At 37.9% G+C, this 6000-nt stretch overlaps 1 protein-coding gene across 1 annotated transcript in view; it reads right to left on the minus strand.

Annotated features, from left to right (window-relative positions):
* The window catches only part of smarca2 (SWI/SNF related BAF chromatin remodeling complex subunit ATPase 2), a 43602-nt gene that overhangs the window by 11151 nt on the left and 26451 nt on the right, over positions 1-6000 (minus strand). The window lies entirely within an intron of this gene.

Below are 6000 nucleotides of genomic sequence, written 5' to 3' on the forward strand. Positions count from 1 at the left end.
TTTTTTTTTTTTTACTTTGAGCAATTCTAGAGCTACAATTGACTCTTCTTAGCAGCATATAAAACAAAACAGCTCCTTGGAAAAAATGAAATGTCATATTGTAGTAGTTATAAACTGTTTATTTTAGTTCAGATTAACATTTGAGGGCACCAATTGTATTCATAATGTCAAAATAAAACCGACGTGTTACTTGAAGGCATTATAGCCTACTATTCCTGCCAAACGCCCATGGTTACAGTTTCTACAGTAAATCCATGGTGAATGTTGCTGATCTGTGGACACTGATAGTTCATTCATGGCACAATGTTTCTTCCTGGTTTCCACGTCAGCGCTGTTTGATCCGTTAATAACGGAGAAATATGAATGCTTCTCACTAGATCTCGCAGCGATGATATTACTTCTGTCAGTTCTGTGGCGAATTCAAATGCTTTCTTTACTGGATCTCTTAGCGCTGTGTAGTAACAGTGTCGCATGATCACGATCGGCTCGCGCTGCACTGGTCCAAACTGATAAACGGTCCTTCAACCACACAATAACGAGCAGTTTCGTTCCGCTTGCATTTTACGTTTGCCATTTGATGTTGGGCAATGTGGTCGCGCCGGCGTCTCTTACATTATGAGCGCGCTTGCCACGCGCAACGCGCCTACATTTGAAACAACGAAACGGCGTTACCAGAAAAAGCCTACATTATCATTATCAATAGCTGTTTATGTAATAAAATCTGAATCATTCTCGCGATTCGATGCTTCACTGGTTATTTGACAGACATTAGGTCCGTCAGACTGGAGAAATTTTAGCGGTAACGTGACCAGAAATATTTAAGACCTATCGAATCTGAATTTAAGACATTTTAATACTTTTTAAGGCCTTTAATTAGGAAAACTTTATTTAAGACATTTTAAGACTTTTTAAGGACCCGCGGCCACCCTGTAAAGAGACAAACTATGCCTTCAATTACTTACAAAATGGCTATATTACGTTTACTTCACATTTTAAATATGATCCAATGTACACTACCATTCAAATGTTTGGGGTCTGTAAGATTGATTTATTTTCTTCTTTTTTTTAAGAAACTGATACTTTTATTCAGCTAGGATGTATTAAACTAATCAAAAGTGACAGTAAAGACATTTCTAATGTTACAAAATATTTATTTTTTTAATAAATGCTGTTCTTTTGAACTTTCTATTCATGAAAGAATCATGAAAAAAAAAATATATCATGGTTTCCAGTTCCACAAAAATATCAAGCAGCACAACTGTTTTCAGCATTGATAATAAATGTTTCTTGATCACCAAATCAGCATAGAATGCTTTCTGAAGGTTCATGTGACACTGACTTCAGCAGTCATTACTTCAGTTTTTAGCTTTGCCATCACAGGAATAAAGGACATTTTAAAATATAAAAAAATAAATTGTAATATTATTTTACAATATTACTGTTGATAGCACTTTATTTTAAAATCCTGTTTCACAATAACTAGGTACTAACCCTGAACCTTCCCCTAAACCTTAACTTAACCCATGTAGTTACCTTACATTACTCGTTACATTACCTTGTGGGTAAGTACACTGAAAGTACATTGAAAGTGCACGTACTGTAAAATAAAGTGCAACGTTACTGTTTTTACTGCATTTTTAATTAAATAAATGCAGACTTTCAAGGACATAATTTTTTTTTACCAACCCCATACTTGATTGGTAGTGCACATTTATGTATTCAATTTTATGTAATCAAAGAGAAAAACACAGTATGCATGCTTTTCAGCACCACATCAATTCTGTGCATTATCATCCTTTTAAACGCTGTGTCCGGAGCACTCAAATGATGCATCCCATGGCTGAGATCCTAGGTTCAAATAATGGCCATTTGCAGGGACACCTCTGGCTTTGTTTTAGTAATGCTGAGCCAATAATGTGTAACCTTTCCTCCATCACCTCCACTGTTGTCATAGTGATGTCGCACCTGTGGGTACCGAACTAATCTGAGGGAAAGAGCTCAGCAGCACCTGTGAAAGAAAGCATACTCTGGATGTCATATGATACTGGGGGAGTAGTCTTCAATGACTGTGTGGGTATGATCTATGGCAGTGGTTTCCAAACTGGGGTATGCGTACCACTGGGGATACGTAAGGTGACCGAGGGGGTACGCAAACAAAATGCTGAGTTTTCCCATTCATTTAATTCTGCCCCACCTTAAAATAACATTGAAACCGAGCATGCATTTCTAACAGGCAAAATGTGGCCTCTAATGTAAAAACAGGAAAATGGTAGTGCTGTAAAAGGTCAAATACATCACATCCAATAAAATTACAAAGTAGTAGTATGCGCTCATCCAGAAAACTTTAGGCTGCTGTCAATACAGAGAACAACGACAAAAATCTGACTGCAGTAGATGTGAAAGATATTAATAAAAATGATGTTATTTCAGCCAGCGCACATACCTGTATTTACATCCTGTTTTCGGTCGAAGTCCATAGTAATCGATTGTCGAGTTCACACGCATAGGTTTAGTTACCTATGATCACGCGCGTGAACTCGACAATCGATTACTATGGACTTCGACCGAAAACAGGAAGTAAATACAGGTATGTGCGCTGGCTGAAATAACATCATTTTTATTAATATCTTTCACATCTACTGCAGTCAGATTCACCCGTGATCACTCTGAAGAAATCACTCACATGACCTGTGCACTTGTAATGACACATCAAGGATGTTAAGAGGCTAAAAGCAGGTTTAAAACTTGCCCCATTGAAGTCAACAGGGTGCAAATTTTAAAAAGAGGATAACACGGTGTAGGCAACACCGATTTTTGTCGTTGTTCTCTGTACTGACAGCACTCCAAATTTACAAAAAAATGAGCTCAATGTTAAAATTGACCGGAGTTCTCCTTTAATAGAGTCTCACGAACGTGCACGTCTCTTAGACCAACGGCCAAGTTCATGATTTTCGTTAAATGATATATTAAATTTAATTTTGTTTTTCACCAAATCGTATACCGCCAGAACACTTAGAATTGATAACGTGTGGCACTGGACCATTCTGTGATACTTTTGATTCTTTTTTATAAGCCTTGATGCTGGTCGCTATTCACTGCAATTATGTGGACGAGCATGAGCTGGAATTTTTTTTTTATTCTCCTTTTGTGGTCCGAAAAAGAAAGAAGGGCATACGGCATTAGAACAACACCAGGGTGAGTAAATAAATGGTGACTTAATTTTTATTTTAGGGTGAAACTAACCCTTTAATACTTGCTGAATAATAGTATTAATCTAAAAAAAAAAAATTTTTAAATGTACTGACCGCAAACTTTTGAACGGTAGTATATTGCAACTTATGATGGTAGATCAGTCTCCGGGGGTTGGGGACAGATGCATCACTATTAATTATATCTCTGTATGTGGGCAAAAACAAAACATAAGAGAACATTGAAGTCGCTCAAAGTAACAAGCACTTCTCCTTCGACTTGCCCACACTGGAATACAGTATTTCACAGGGGACAGATTACATGAGCTCCAATTTGTTTATTCCCATTTGTAGTTGTGTCACAGTGCTTATTGGAATAAAGTAATCTTTTCTAAACTCTGTTGATTCACAGGAGACACCCAGATCAACTTAATGTCGTCTCAAGTGGCCAATTCATAGTAAAAACGAAAGACTTGACTGTCAGTGTGAATGACCCATCTTCAGCAGCAGAAGCGCCACGGATGACTGACCTCTCTCTCGGCATCCCACCACACACAAAGCAATAAATGCGAACACCCCGTTTGAGAGTTATACTGCAAATTGCAAGAACAGATTTTAAGTTGAAGGCAGATGACCAGAGTATTTATGTCTCCAAGATTGACACATACTCTCTCACTAGGGCTGGGTATCGTTAAAAATTTCGATACCGATACCTTGATTTCGATACCGGTTCCTGAACGATACTTTTTTCGATACCAATTTTATGAAATCCATTTTGACAAGATAACATAACACATTACCTCAGGAAAACTTTTTTCAAAAAAAAAAAAAAAAAAAGCACAAAGCTCATGCACACCAAAGCTAAATTTGTTTGATCAAAAATACAGTAAAACTTGTAATATTGTGAAATAGTATTAGAATTTAAAATCTGTTATTTTATTTGCATATATTTCAAAATGTAATTTATTCCAAAGCTTAATTTTCTAAATCATTACTTCAGTGTCACATGATCCTTCAGAAATATGAAAACAGTTTGCTGCTTAATATTTTGGAAACTATGATAACATTTTTCATGATTCTTTGATGAATAAAAATTTCAAAAGAACAGCATTTATTTGAAACAGAAATCTTTTGTAACATTACACGTTTTAAGGTCACTTTTGATCACTTTAATGCATCCTTACTGACTAACCAACAAATTTTTGAACGGCAGTGTACATTCAGTAGGTCATTATTGCAATATAAACACTGTCAGAGTCATCAACAAGGTATCTCTTCATTTACCAGTCGAAGACGGAGCAACTTTCTGCTCTTACGTTTACTCCGTTCACTGTCAAGTGCTTCATCATTTTTGTCGTGGTCCCGGTCTTTGCAGCAATTATTTTACCGCAAATACTGCATCGAGCCTGGAGAAATGTAGCCACACTTTTGATCGACTTTTCCACATCTTTAGGGGTTTGGGACACAGACTTCCCCTTGATTGCTTACACACTTCACGTGCATCTATGGGGGTTGGGGCACTTACACACTTCACGTGAGCCACGTCTCTGGGCGTAACCGCGTAAACTATTGTTTTTCGTGCTTATTGGCTCACTGACGTTGACAAGTTAACCCCTCAGGTATCGAAATCTGGTACCGAACAACAAGTCATTTTTCGATAGTCGATAGTATCGAGGCAATTCGGTCAGTACCTAAAAAGTATCGAACTCGGTACCCAGTCCTATCTCTCACACCCCGCAACAGACTTAATTTCCCCAACACAGTTGACTGTTTGCTATACTCTGTGCAGTCAAGCATCAAAATCAATTTGTTGAGCCATTGAGCTGTGTCGATGGGGAGATGCTCTGTCATAATTTCCTGTGTAAAAGCAATCTTGGAGAATGACTAAGCGCAAGCTACAAAGGAATCCTTTTTTTGTGTGTGTGGGGACTATCAAACGGTAAATATTTCCTTTCCACACTTTCATGGTGTGTTTTAGAAAAACACTAAAAAACCGTGAAACACAGTGAGGCACTAAATAAGATTACTTTGAAATTGCCCATCAAGCCACAATAAAAGTAAGGTGGTTCAGATAACTTTAATCAAAGTGGTCTTTTTCCACCTCATAAAAACTCACAGACCACATGTTTCTCTGGAAGATCTGATTGCTGTATGTCGAACGTCCTTCCTCTTTCAGTACACTTTTACTCCTCAGTGGCTCTCTGTTTATCAGGAACCGGCTTCATGTATAATTACCTCCCTTGCTGTTTTACACCTTCAGCCTCTGTGCTCAAAAACAGTTGTACTCTTGTTACCTTCTAGCCAAACCCTGCAGCAGACGACCTCTCACCAAAGAATAACCGTGATGGAAACAGTTTCTGCACTTATTATCGACCGGCACAACCCACTGGATTGCTTTGAAATTGTTTAGGAGGACTGTATGGAGCCCAGTTTGTGTAAAAGAAATGACAAAGGGGATAGAAAAAAAAGCTTGTTAGAGAGAAAGACAGTCAATTTGTGCCTGGATGGAGGATAAAAAAAAAAGCTATTTGGGTTCGGGAGATTCAGTGTAATGCAATTGGGTTCATTGATTGAGCTGAATTGATGCACAGGGGAGGGCTGTATTTGTCATATTGTGTTTGAGACATATTGTGGGGGAAGGATGAACAGACCTGGAAAATAACAGCCACTGTTTGCTTGCTATGTTTCAAATATTTTCCAACCCACTTAATATTTTATTTACAGAATCTAAACAGGCACCACTGCTAGGGTGACCAGATGAGATTGGCTGAAATTCGGGACGGTGTTCAGATGACGGTCATTAAGTAAGACA

The sequence above is a fragment of the Rutilus rutilus genome, assembly GCF_951802725.1.
Source record: "Rutilus rutilus genome assembly, chromosome: 7".
In the NCBI taxonomy this organism is placed as follows: Eukaryota; Metazoa; Chordata; class Actinopteri; order Cypriniformes; family Leuciscidae; genus Rutilus; species Rutilus rutilus.